Source organism: Trichomycterus rosablanca, chromosome 3 (genome assembly GCF_030014385.1).
Source record: "Trichomycterus rosablanca isolate fTriRos1 chromosome 3, fTriRos1.hap1, whole genome shotgun sequence".
NCBI classification, from domain to species: Eukaryota; Metazoa; Chordata; class Actinopteri; order Siluriformes; family Trichomycteridae; genus Trichomycterus; species Trichomycterus rosablanca.
Window position 1 is genome coordinate 13,227,041 of NC_085990.1, and position 15,349 is coordinate 13,242,389.

Genomic DNA, 15,349 nt, shown 5'->3' on the forward strand with positions numbered 1-15,349 from the left:
CCACTCGGAACAGGCTTCGCCAGGGTCGACCAAAGAAGTTGAGTCCACGTGTTCGGCGTCATATCCAGAGGTTGGCTTTAAAAAATAGACACATGAGTGCTGCCAGCATTGCTACAGAGGTTGAAGACGTGGGAGGTCAGCCTGTCAGTGCTCAGACCATACGCCGCACACTGCATCAACTCGGTCTGCATGGTCGTCATCCCAGAAGGAAGCTGACGCACAAGAAAGCCAGCAAACAGTTTGCTGAAGACAAGCAGTCCAAGAACATGGATTACTGGAATGCCCTGTGGTCTGACGAGACCAAGATAAACTTGTTTGGCTCAGATGGTGTCCAGCATGTGTGGCGGCACCCTGGTGAGAAGTACCAAGACAACTGTATCTTGCCTACAGTCAAGCATGGTGGTGGTAGCATCATGGTCTTGGGCTGCATGAGTGTTGCTGGCACTGGGGAGCTGCAGTTCATTGAGGGAAACATGAATTCCAACATGTACTGTGACATTCTGAAACAGAGCATGATCCCCTCCCTTCGAAAACTGGGCCTCATTGCAGTTTTCCAACAGGATAACGACCCCAAACACAACCTCCAAGATGACAACTGCCTTGCTGAGGAAGCTGAAGGTAAAGGTGATGGACTAAACCCAATTGAGCACCTGTGGCGCATCCTCAAGTGGAAGGTGGAGGAGTTTAAGGTGTCTAACATCCACCAGCTCCGTGATGTCATCATGGAGGAGTGGAAGAGGATTCCAGTAGCAACCTGTGCAGCTCTGGTGAATTCCATGCCCAGGAGGGTTAAGGCAGTGCTGGATAATAATGGTGGTCACACAAAATATTGACACTTTAGGCACAATTTGGACATGTTCACTGTGGGGTGTACTCACTTATGTTGCCAGCCATTTAGACATTAATGGCTGTGTGTTGAGTTATTTTCAGAAGACAGTAAATCTACACTGCTATACAAGTTGTACACTGACTACTCTAAGTTATATCCAAGTTTCATGTCTATAGTGTCGTCCCATGAAAAGATATAATAAAATATTTGCAGAAATGTGAGGGGTGTACTCACTTTTGTGATACACTGTATATTAAAACCTCCTTGTATATACTGTATATATACTGTGTATATATATATATATATACAGTATATATATATATACAGTATATATATATATACATATACTGTATATACAGTATATACACACACAACCCCAATTCCAATGAAGTTGGGACGTTGTGTAAAACATGAATAAAAACAGAATATGATGATTTGCAAATCCTTTTCAACCCATATTCAACTGAATACACTACAAAGACAAGATATTTAATGTTCAAACAGATAAACTTTATTGTTTTTTGCAAATATGGTGACAAATAGGTCAGCATGGTGACACAGCATAGAGTGTATATCCAGTTACAATCAGGCACAACATGCAGTACCAATGCCACACAGCTATATTAACCTATAGGTTTGACCACCACCTCCAGTTACTGTCTGTATGGAGTCTTAATACATTACCAGTGGTTCTAGTGGGCCCACTTTCATATATATTTATAATATAATATATATAATATACAACCCCAATTCCAATGAAGTTGGGACGTTGTGTAAGACATAAATAAAAACAGAATACGATGATTTGCAAAGTCCATAAAAATATGGGAAGAGAAATGAGCGTGTCTTCTATAATCCGTAATCATAAGATGTTGTTTTAAGCTTTTCATCAGAAAGAGGACTAAGATCTTAATAAAGGATTAAAATTATTAAATGTATTAAAGCTTTTATTTCACACTACAACAGCCTCCACCCTTTGGAAAAACATTCTCTAGTATCTGTTTGTCAGGGCTCTAGAAATCCAAAACTTCAAACTCATCAATCCAAGCCTTCATGAACCTCGCCTCGTGAACAAAAGCACAATTAAACTGGCAGTGGGTGTGGCTGGAAAACTTGAACTCAATAATAGGAGGTGCGTCCACATACCTTTGGACATATAGTCATTTACTGCTTGCTTTAACAATGGATCCACCACAACAAAGTGGAACAGTGATGGCACAGGAGTTAAAGTACTAGACTATTCTTTAGAAGGTCGGGTGTTAAAGCCCATTACTGCCACTGTTGACCCTCAGTTGTCTGGAATGTGTCCTGCTTTAAAGCCATTAAACCTCAACCTGAGAGGACATTTAAAGACATTAGATCAGCCATAACATTAAAACCACCTCCTTGTTTCTACACACATTGTCCATTTTATCAGCTCCACTTACCATATAGAAGCACTTTGTAGTTCTACGATTACTGACTGTAGTCCATCTATTTCTCTTCATGCTTTGTTAGCCCCCTTTCATGCTGTTCGTCAATGGTCAGGACCACCACAGAGTAGGTATTATTTGGGTGGTGGATCATTCTCAGCACTGGAGTGACACTGACATGGTGGTGGTGTGTTAGTGTGTGTTGTGCTGGTATGAGTGGATAAGACACAGCAGCACTGCTGGAGTTTTTAAACACCTCAGTGTCACTGCTGCACTGAGAATAGTCCACCAACCAAAAATATCCAGCCAACAGTGCCCCATGGGCAGCGTCCTGTGACTACTGATGATGATCTCAAAGATGACCAACTCAAACAGCAGCAACAGATGAGCGATCATATCTACAAGGTGGACCAACTAGGTAGGAGTGTCTAATAAAGTGGACAGTGAGTGGACACGGTATTTAAAAAAAAAAATGTTTTTCCAGGTAATTGGATCTCTTCTCAATCTTCAAAGGCACAAGTGGATAAATTGCCTACTCTACTACTATGTGTGTGTGAGTCCTAATGAACAGATGTTCTGTCCAGGTTGCATTCATACCTTGTTTTTTTTAGGTATGGGCTCTATATTAACTGTGATTCTGACCAGCTGGTCATGTTGTGCACAGTGGCATTTGTATAGTAGTACTTGACAAAGGTTTGCCAAAGTAATCCCTCACCCATGTGGTTATATCAGCTATTGTTGAGTGGAGGTTCTTGTTTTCACCTCATTATCAGTCCTAAATTGCCCCCGTCCCAACTTTTTTTTGCATGTGTTGCAGGCCTAAAATGCAGGAATGGAGGTATATTAATAAATGAAATAAAGTTGAGCAGATAAAACATGAAATATCTTGGGTTCATCCTGTCTGCAATCAAATAAAAGTCAAAGTAAATGTAAGAAACACTGCATTTTTTATTTTATTTGCATTTTCCATACTGTCCCAACTTTTTCTGATTTGGGGTTGTACCATAAACATGACATAAACAAGGAACATGAGTTATACTATCTACAGTCGAGCAAGCTTTATGTTCGCACTTAAAAAAAAACAGGAGCCGGGTTTTCTGTCTTTCATGGCAGTCTCTACAGTAAGTCTAGGACAACCTGCTTGGCTGTGGAAAGTGTCATGGGTTCCAGCAGCTTCTATTTCATGGCAGACCTGTTTTTTTTTTTTTATTACTCCTGGATTACATCAGAACATTCCACAACATTCTTCAGTTGTAGTTTTTCTTACAAGCTAAACAAAGAGACCACTGTTGTAGGTAACTTTTAAAGGGTGTTGTCAAAAAAGACCTATTTATATGGAACTGAGAGCTGTTATCAGTCAACTACTAAACATGAATAAGGAGGCCAAGTTGTGTTTTTCTGTGTGTTTATGTGTTCCAATCAACAACAGTTGTGGTAATGATCAAAATACCATGAAATGACCTCAACAAGTAAACGTAAACGTTTGACCTTAGCTGCTCAGAGGTGGTCTACTATATTTTATATAATCCAACAGTCAAAGAATGTTCATGACCAGTGATGTTTATTGCAGTAGTGAGAGATTCCAATAAAAGTACATGACTTGTTCATATCTGTGACTTGAATGGCATGATTCCAAAGAAGATATCAGGTTCTGTTTTGTTGAAGAATTACTGGAAACACAATTACAGTCAGATTTTTTCTAGCTTGTGTAATGTTCCAGGAAATCACCACAAGGTGTGAAACAAAATACCAACCAACAAAGCAAAATTAAGCCCCAAATGAAAAGGAGCTTGACATTTAAATAATTTGAAGACAATTACAACCACACCTGCATAGCTGAGTTTTTTATTAGCTTGATTAACAATATAGAAAACATGTCAGGAGTTTACCAACAATTGTAAATAACATGATGCCCAGGTGGCGCAGCGAAATATTTTGAACTCGCCGTGTTTGAATTTAAACTCTGCTACCGGTCGGCTGGGCGACCTCTAGCAGGCACAGTTGGCAGTGCCTACAACAGAAAAAAAATTGCCACTAGTCTGCTGGGTATGAAGAGACCTGAATAAAAGCAGTTGGGTGTTCAAGGCTGTGTAAAGGCTGGTTAGTAGCCTGAGGTGCCTGTACAGAAGTGGAGAGGTGTCCACATATTTTCATTTCACTTGTATAAAGGTTCTGACCCTTTGCACTTTGATGAGTGATATTTTAAGTAACACAAGGCAACTAACAAAGGAGAAGACCAGTTAATGCCCATTGCTTTTCATGATCACACAATAGCCAACCAGTTTGAAGCATTTTTACTGAACCTGTGGGACAAATATTTTTTCATTGTGATGATTCAGAGTGGTTTGATTAACATTTGAACAAGGTTGTGCTTTTTCTATGGCCTTCCCAATCACTAAATTTAAACTTTAGTAAACTGAAGCGCAGACAGTGAGGTAGATCCCCACCCCATTTGTTCCACAAATAACTGAGAGGGTTTCTTTCTGAACAATGCTTTTATTATTCTATTATTAAACCAGTCAACGCCAAACACAAACTGTGTCACAATGGCATTAGATTCAAGACAAAGTTTGTAAACCCTGTTGGAATAACTTTCATTTTTGTGAAATGAAGTTTAGTATTTAGTATTTAGAATTAATGCTCTGGTGTTTATTCAATTCATAATATGTAACACATACACTCTGAATCCCGCACGGTGGCTTAGTGGGTAGCACTGTCGCCTCACAGCAAGTAGGTCCTGGGGTCCGGGTCGCTCTTGTGTGGAGTTTGCATGTTCTCCCCATGTCAGTGAGCTCCGGTTTCCTCCCACAGTCCAAAGACATGCAGTCAGGTTAAGTCGAGATACTAAAGTTCCACTAGATATGAGTGTGTGTGTTTGCCCTGTGATTAACTGGAGACCTGTTCAGGGTGTTTCTTGCCTTTTGCCCAGTGAATCCTATACACCACAACACAGAATAGGATAAATCAATGGTAAAACAAAAAATGTCCTTAAGCTGCAGTTAAGGTTCCACAGATGATCTTTTTAGGTCATCATGTGGTTGATTTAGTCATGTGCTTTGGTATATTGAGGCATATCCTGACATTTCCTCGCAACAGTTCCTGATACAATTTTAATGTATTGTTTATCGAATCTGCGGCACGGTGGGTAGCACTGTAAGCAAGAAGGTCTCACAGCAAGAAGGTCCTGGGTTCGATCCCCAGGCGGAACGGTCCGGGTCCTTTCTGTGCAGAGTTTGCATGTTCTCCCCGTGTCTGTGTGGGTTTCCTTCGGGAGCTCCGGTTTCCTCCCACAGTCCAAAAACATGCAGTCAGGTTAATTGGAGACACTGAATTGCCCTATAGGTGAATGGGTGTATGTGTGTGTGTCTGCCCTGTGATGGACTGGTGTCCTGTCCAGGGTGTTACTGTGTGCCTTGCGCCCATTAAAAAGCTGGGATAGCTCCAGCACCCCACATGACCCTAATTGGATAAGCGCTTAAGAAAGTGAGTGAGTGAGTGTTCATCGAGTCCCAAAGAGGGCAAAGCATCCCTCAACCATCGACCTTCGACTAATGCTTCGCAGCTGATGTTCAGTATTGTTTTTTCAAACATAAAGTTCAAAAGGTCAAGCTTTCATCTTCATATTTTATCTATCCAGAGAATTGTCCCAGAAACATAATGGAACATCCATGGTAGAGAAGTGGTTTATTTTGCTCATGGTGTCACCTTTGCTGGACAGTCATTCAATGCAGTTCAATTGAGTTCCATCCAATGGAGTTCCAAAAGCTTGTTTAATTGTGTATTAATTACCACTGTTTTTTAAGTGTTTGTAGTGCTTTCCAGTTTCATGCATCTCAGATTATTTATTCTTTAAAAGTGCTCGGGATTTTGATTTGATTAGGCCTTTATAGATTTGCATTGATTCATTTGATTGGTTCATATAAACAATGATCCTTCTTAAGATTGGGTCTGCATATTTTATAAAGCAGGGCACCCCTAAAACCTGCACACCTAATTTCAATTAGCACAGATGTTCACATACTTTTTACTGGTGCTTCTGTTGGTCCTTTCTTGGTGTGCTTTGATGCTCTTTGTCAAGGTACAAGCAATGGATTCTGAGGTAATGGGTCGTACTGTAACGTCTAGGTTGTTTGTTTGTTTATTAGGATTTTAACGTCATGTTTCACACTTTGGGTACATTCATGACAGGAACGGTAGTTACTCATTACACAAGGTTCATCAGTTCACAAGGTTATATCAAACACAGTCATGGACAATTTAGTATCTTCAATTCACCTCACTTGCATGTCTTTGGACTGTGGGAGAAAACCGGAGCACCTGGAGGAAACTCACGCAGACACGGGGAGAACATGCAAACTCCACACAGAAAGGACCCGGACTGCCCCACCTGGGGATCGAACCCAGGACCTTCTTGCTGTGAGGCGACAGTGCTACCCACTTAGCCACTGTGCCACCCGTAACGTCTAGTAATATAATAAAAGGAGCTGGAGAATGCTTTGGCTGGCTACAGTAACACCAACTGTAAAGTGTGACTGAGGTGAAATCTTTATAGAGCTTTTTAGACCTTACAACACACAGTGACTTTCCAGAAAAAAAAAGTATTTATAAATATAAAAATATTTCTAAATAAATTAATAACTTTTGGCGTTTTTGGGATGCATCCCTTTAAGCATAACACTGGAGTTGGGGGTCTTTTGGAGAGGTAATTAGCACAGAGGTTCACATACTTTTTACAACCTGAATTAAAGATGTTTTTCTTGTTTCTTTTTTTATGCACATGGCATGATAAAATGTTTGTGTACACCCTATATTACGAAATCTTGTCTCAGATTTATGCCCCACAGTTTACATACCTGTGGTGTCATGTTTAACCCTTGGAAGGCTTCTTGGCATGAATTGGAGCCAAGTAACGGATGACAGCATTCTTGGCAAACATGCACAAAAAAAAACACAAAAAAAGGAAAAAAATGGCAAAAAGTGGTTGACAGTTCCATCCAGGTAAGATGTCAACAACTGCTTCAACGTTTCACCTCTGATTTTGATGTGATTGCTGCAAGCTTGGGCATGGTGAATGAAAACAGACACCAGCAGTATCTGGTTATAAATGCTTTGATGCTTCACATCAACATGCAGTAGAGCCAGAGTCCTAACAGAAGCAAAACCTGAACTTTTTTATTTGAGAGAGGATGAGGTTCCTGGTGTTTTTGTTGCTCTTGACTATCCTGGTGGGCTTTGATTCTCTTTGTCAAGGTACTGTAGCCAGTTTATTTATAGGATTGTTTATGGTGGCCTGCAAATGAAATGTTTAAGATGCAAATTTTGCTGAATTAGTAGATAGTGACCCATCAAAATAGCCTTGTTACAAATTGCTTACATTTCACCAGGAGTGGTTCTGTATTCACAATGTACATTTAAAACAATGCTAGTTGCAGGTCATTCTTTACAGCTTGATGTCATGGGATTAACAAACTACATTACGCTAACTGTATCAACTACAGCTATTTCAGCTATTTCTGCCACAGAAGATACAATTACATGGAAAATACCAGCATACCATTAAAACAGCAGCTGTTAATCCCCACATTTACAGCATTTAGAAGCTGAGGATAAAAGATGTACTGTAGATGTCACAGTAATAAACAATTGCAGACCTACTTCAAATATTTTCATATACTGAAGATTTTTTAATTGATTTTAATTGGATTGTGAAGATCGGTTCCACATGAATACTTTTGATTTATCAGACATATTTAGTTGCATTGATTAAACAAAAATATTTATATTAAGTACTTGATTTGCCAATTCAGTATGTTTTAAGTTATTTAGTTTTTTAATTATTTTAGCATTATTTATTATTTATTGGGAATAAGTTCTTAAATTAACTGCAGGCCAGATCTTATCACCCATCATTATTGCACAACCTTTGGCAGTGAATTGTGGGTCCTTACTTGGTCATTAATGGTGTCCATAAACATTTGAGCAAATATTTACTTTAGGACTAAAATACTGATGGCTCTTTTCTGGGTACATGATGCAGTTCCAGCCAAACCTGAAAAGGCGAGATCTGCTGATGTTACATGGCAGATATTTTAAAGTTTTTTATTTATATGAATAAATGTGCGTGTATAAAAAACCTATATGATTAAAAACCTTAAAAATCATAATATAAAATTGCAGCAGAACGGCAGCTTTGTCTTTCATTTTCCTCTGTTTAAAATTACATTTACTGCTAATAAACAACAGCAATTAAATACATGTTGGCTACCTGGTAAATGTTAGAACATTAACATAAGATAATACTGGATACTTACGGAAATACACAGTTAAATATATAGATTTTTTTCAGCAGCAATTTATGATATGATAATGATAATATAAAGTATATAATAATTAATTATAAATGATCAAAATGTCATACTTTTGTTATGTTTGTCTTTACAGAAGTTAAAGATTCACAATTATCAGACACAAATGGTAAGTCGACTATTTACTTAAATATTTATAATAAACCAACTGCACTAAATGAATACAAATGTATTTAATATTTCATTTTATATAAACTACATGGTCAAAAGTATGTGGACACGTCTGCCAATTTTTAAATTTACTAAATTAGTAACATACATTTAAATAGAAAAACACTGGCAGTAGGACGGATCATACTGAAGAGTTTAGTGACTTTCAACATATTATCTATTCTAACCTTAACTGCAACTACTTATTTCCAAACGACCTTTGAAAGCAACAGCACATGAATTTTGGTTTTAAGCTTATTGATTTGGCTTTGCTGAGCATCCACAAACACACCTAATTTAAGCAAAGCCAAGCACTGACTAAAGTAGTGTAAAGCACACCAGCAAGGGATCCTGAGGTAGTGGATTGTGTTGTAACATCTAGTAATATGATAAAAGATGGAGATTTTTTTGGCTGGTTATAGTAACACCAGCTGTAAAGTGTGACTGAGGTGAAATCTTTATAATGGGATGTCCAACCACCCAACACCTTGGGAATGAGTTCTTAAATTAACTGCAAGCCAGATCTAATCAACCATCATTACTGCCCAATCTTTGGCAGTGAATTGTGGGTCCTTACTTGGTCATTAATGGTGTTCACAAACATCTGAGCAAATATTTACTTTAGAAGTAAAAAAAATTATGGCTCACTGAACTCTTTTCTGGGTACATGATGCAGTTCCAGCCAAACCTGAAAAGGAGAGATCTGCTGATGTTACACGTCAGATTAAACAGCGGGGTAAAAAATGCAGCTGCACTGGTGAGTAATGTTACACTATCAATGAAAATTAATCTACTTTAGAGTAGGACTAAAAAGTAAATAAATAAATATTTATTTGCTACTTGAGGTATATGGCAAAGTTTGATTAGAACAATTACAACAGCATTAAACCCACAGGGACCCAGACATGTTTGAATACTGTAGCATTTTATATTCTGAAAATTAATGTAATGGTTATTAAGATATTGTTTATTGTTTTTTTTTCCCCAGTTAAGCAATAATTAAAAAGAGATGTTTTAGATATTTCTGATTACTGAAGGTAATCAGAAGGTTGCCGGTTAAAGTTCCACCCCCCACCAAGTTGCTTAGATTGTATTTAGTCTCAAGTGTAAATACTTTTAAAGAAAAGTGTCAGCTTAATGCCATGAATGTCAATAATGAAACTTATTTTGAACAATGAAAACGGCATTGCAATTGCGTCTTAAAGCTAAATTTGGATGATGGTTGCCAAATGTTTTAGAAACACTTGAATCAAAAGCAAAATTACATCTTATATTGGCAGCCATATTTAAGTCTGTCTATTGTTTTGGGTCCTTATTTTATTTACTGTTTATTATTGTCATCAATAAATATATATATAAAAAAAACTATTTAAAATAATGTAATGTAATCTAATTGGATAAGCGGATAAGAAAATGAATGAATGAATGAATGAATGATCTATGGTGGTATGTTTGTGTGTTAGTAATTGTATACAGTATTTTAACCACCAGGTATAAACTAAATTGAATGATTATGAGTTTAGTTTGGGTAGTCAAGATTCTACACTGTGAAAAAGAATTGTAGTACAATTTAATAGATGTTTAAATTCTAAACAAAGCATTTACAATTATTAATAATAAAAAAAAGTGTATTAAACCTGTTTGTATTATAATGCAAAACATTAAGAATCACAATAGTTACAGTGCCTTGCAAAAGTATTCAGCCCCCTTGAACTTTTCAACCTTTTGCCACATTTCAGGCTTTAAACACAAAGATATGAAATTGTAATTTTTTGTGAAGAATCAACAACAAGCGGGACACAATCGTGAAGTGGAACGAAATTTATTGGATATTTTAAACTTTTTTTAGAAATAAAAAACTGAAAAGTGGGGCGTGCAATATTATTCAGCCCCCTTGCGTTAATACTTTGTAGCGCCACCTTTTGCTGCGATTACAGCTGCAAGTCGCTTGGGGTATGTCTCTATCAGTTTTGCACATCGAGATACTGAAATTTTTGCCCATTCTTCCTTGCAAAACAGTTCGAGCTCAGTGAGGTTGGATGGAGAGCGTTTGTGAACAGCAGTTTTCAGCTCTTTCCACAGATTCTCGATGGGATTCAGGTCTGGACTTTGACTTGGCCATTCTAACACCTGGATAAGTTTATTTGTGAACCATTCCATTGTAGATTTTGCTTTATGTTTTGGATCATTGTCTTGTTGGAAGATAAATCACCGTCCCAGTCTCAGGTCTTTTGCAGACTGCAACAGGTTTTCTTCCAGAATGGTCCTGTATTTGGCTCCATCCATCTTCCCATCAATTTTAACCATCTTTCCTGTCCCTGCTGAAGAAAAGCAGGCCCAAACCATGATGCTGCCACCACCATGTTTGACAGTGGGGATGGTGTGTTCAGGGTGATGAGCTGTGTTGCTTTTATGCCAAACATAACGTTTTGCGTTGTGGCCAAAAAGTTCGATTTTGGTTTCATCTGACCAGAGCACCTTCTTCCACATGCTTGGTGTGTCTCCCAGGTGACTTTTTATAGATATCTTTGAGAAATGGCTTTCTTCTTGCCACTCTTCCATAAAGGCCAGATTTGTGCAGTGTACGACTGATTGTTGTCCTATGGACAGATTCTCCCACCTCAGCTGTAGATCTCTGCAGTTCATTCAGAGTGATCATGGGCCTCTTGGCTGCATCTCTGATCAGTCTTCTCCTTGTTTGAGCTGAAAGTTTAGAGGGACGGCCGGGTCTTGGTAGATTTGCAGTGGTCTGATACTCCCTTCATTTCAATATGATCGCTTGCACAGTGCTCCTTGAGATGTTTAAAGCTTGGGAAATCTTTTTGTATCCAAATTCGGCTTTAAACTTCTCCACAACAGTATCTCGGACCTGCCTGGTGTGTTCCTTGGTCTTCATGATGCTCTCTGCGCTTTAAACAGAACTCTGAGACTATCACAGAGCAGGTGCATTTATACGGAGACTTGATTACACACAGGTGGATTCTATTTATCACCATCAGTCATTTAGGTCAACATTGGATCATTCAGAGATCCTCACTGAACTTCTGGAGTGAGTTTGCTGCACTGAAAGTAAAGGGGCTGAATAATATTGCACGCCCCACTTTTCAGGTTTTTATTTCTAAAAAAAGTTTAAAATATCCAATAAATTTCGTTCCACTTCACAATTGTGTCGCACTTGTTATTGATTCTTCACAAAAAATTACAATTTCATATCTTTATGTTTAAAGCCTGAAATGTGGCAAAAGGTTGAAAAGTTCAAGGGGGCTGAATACTTTTGCAAGGCACTGTATAATATAGCTAGCTAACTAGAGAAATAGATAATTAGATAGATCAAAGTTTAAGTCATATTTTCTTTGCATAATAAAGTGTTTTATGTTATAGAGACAAATAAAACACCAGGATGTCACTGTCCTTCACTGCCCTCTAGTAAGTCTCTCTCGCCACCTCTGACTTTTTTTTTCCAAATCTCTAATAAATTATTAAATACTGTAGTGAATAACTGGAAATATCTGAATTACCTAAAATGAAACAACATTGTTCAGACAATAAACAAAGCAGATAAAATGTAAAAGTCATTTTCATTTGTATTTATGGATAAACTGCATTACTGATTTTCTTCTTATTTTTTTCATTTATTCTTAGGTAAACGCAGTCGGAAAGAAAAAACCATGTGCAGGAAGAAAGGGAAAAAACCCTCCAAATGCAGGAAACTCGATCCTAAGAAAAAAACGGTGAAGATAGGAGACTTTAGTACTCCAGTTTAACACTCCTGGCAAAGTCTACTTATGTTCTCCAAAAATTATTTTGTTATCTTATACCATGACATAACACTGAGGTTGTGTTAATCTGCAACATGTATCATAACTAATGATAAACATTCAAGGCTGCAGTGTACAGATTTTAAAACATTTTTTAATGTTGAAAATGAAATATGTAGCAGTTCTGGTTTATGAAAGACATTCCTTTAACATCGTGCTGCCACCAGCATATTTCACTGAGGTAATGCTGTAATCTGGTCAATGTGTCACCATGATCTTCTAGACTTTGTGCTAAAAAGGTTACATTTATCAGCTTACCAAATCTCAGCATTTAAGATATGGTTTAAGATATTTCATCTTATTTTCAGTACCTGTTCAAATTAGTATTATTTTAGTTGATTGGCTCAATTTAGAGGGGCAGTGTGTTGAAATCCATTTCTTAACAACATCGGCTCTTTCATCTGCCTTGATTACTGCCTCTAGTTCACCTGAGTATTAACACCTGATGCTCATTCCATCCCTCATTAAGCCTGTCATATACTACTCCTGTTCACTGTTCCACAACGACCCTCTCACTTCGTTTAGTCTGTACTGACTCTCTGTTTAGCATTAGCAATAGCATTGTCATGACTTGTTAGCACTGTAGCACATTAGCTTATTTAGGTATTCTCATTTACTGTTTTGTTATAGTGTATGGTGGAGGGTTTTAGTATTGTATATACTGTACTTGTGTGTATAGTTTATAGCTAATTTGGTAATTTCTTTGCACTAGTGTCCATTAACCTGTGTTAGTATCCTTCATTACAGGTGACCTGACCTAGCTGTATGACTATAACTTACTGATTAGATCAGGTGCATAATCAGGTGCATAAGTTTTTTTTAGAACACTATATGTATGTTTATAAAAGATCAGACTTCTGACTTTCTAAATATCAAAAGACCTGATAACCTGAACTAATTTAAAGAAACGTGTCAGACATATTTTAAATTGTTAATAAAACATTAAACTGTATAAAAAGTTTGTTCTTCATGATTATGTAAGGGTTATCTCCAGTAGTCATTTTGATTCGTACCCTTTTGCTTTGTTACTTGCACTTTGTAGTTCTACAATTGCTGACTGTAGTCCATCTATTTCTCTATGTACTTTTTAACCTGCTTTTACTCTGTTCTTCAATGGTCAGGACCCCCACAGAGCAGGTATTATTTAGGTGGTGGATGATTCTCAGCACTGCAGTAACAATGACATGGTGGTGGTGTGTTAGTGTGTGTTGTGCTGGTATGAGTGGATCAGACACAGCAGTGCTGCTGGAGTTTTTAAATACTGTGTCCACTCACTGTCCACTCTACTAGACACTCCTATCTAGTTGGTCCACCTTGTAGATGTAAAGTCAGAGATGATCGCTCATCTATTGCTGCTGTTTGGCTGGATATATTTTTGGTTGGGGGACTATTCTCAGTCCAGCAGTGACAGTGAGGTGTTTATGAACTCCATCAGCACTTTTGTGTCTGATCCACTCATACCAGCACAACATACACTAATACACCACCACCATATCATTGTCACTGCAGTCCTGACCAATGAAGAATAGCATGATGGGGGGGGGGATAATAAAGCATGCAGAAAAACAGATGGACTATAGTCAGTGCTTCTATGTGGTAAGTTGAGCTGATGAAATGGACAATGTGTGTGGAAACAAGGGTGTGGTTTTAATGTTATGGCTGATCGGTGTATATACCTGTCACAATTGTATGTAAGCTTACAAACAAACTGCAGCTGTCAACCAAGATTTACGCTGTAAATGCTCCTAAATCATTTATTTTCTGTTCAAACTAACCTAGATGTATTTAAATCAGTGTACAGATGTAAACTACACACACTTTTTTATCATAAATTATCTGTACTATGATAGAAAGGCAACTTTTGTTTTAATCTAAGAAAAATCGTATCAGTATCAATAGAAAAACATTGGAAAAAGTGAAAGTTCCTTTGGTTTATTAACAAGAGCAATAAATAAAGTTTAGCAAAATCAATACACATAGAAAATATTGTGTGGAATCATCAAAACAGTGTTATGAATCCATTTCCCTTCATTTCACCACATGTATTTTCTTACTCATACAAAAATATGTCTGGTCATACATCATATATTTATATAATATGTGAGATTCTTTTTAATCATATTCTATTAATCATGGTCTAAAGCGGCCTTTTAGTTTTCCCCCTCCACCATAAGCACACTGATTATAGCACAAAAATTATTCTACTAAAGTTAAACTGATTAAATATCTGATTCCTCTTTCTGTAATAAACTGGATACTTGGAAACTCGAGTCTTGATTTTTTACAGTATATAATGTCCAGTTATTCCACAGATCTACAACCCCTGGCAAAAATTATGGAATCACCACTCTTGGAAGATGTTCTGTCAATTGTTTAATTTTGTAGAAAAAAAAAAATTACAGACATGCCACAAAACTATCATTTTTCAAAATGTCAACCTTCTGGCATTAAGAAACAATAAAAAAAAGAAACAAATATAATAGTTGTGGTCAGTCACAATTGCTTTTTTTAGATCAAGTAGAGGAAAAAAATATGGAATCACTCAAATCTGAGGAAAACATTTTGGAATCACTCTGTAATTTGCAGTTTAAAAACAAAACATCTGCAGCAGATTAGATTTGCTAATTATTCTTCAGTTTAAAAAGAGTGCTTACACCTCGGAGAGCTGTTGCACAAAGCAGATTGTCATGAATCATGGTTCCAACACAAGATATGTCAGTTGAAACAAATGAGAGGATTATAAAACTCCTTCAAGAAGATCAATCATTGTGGAAT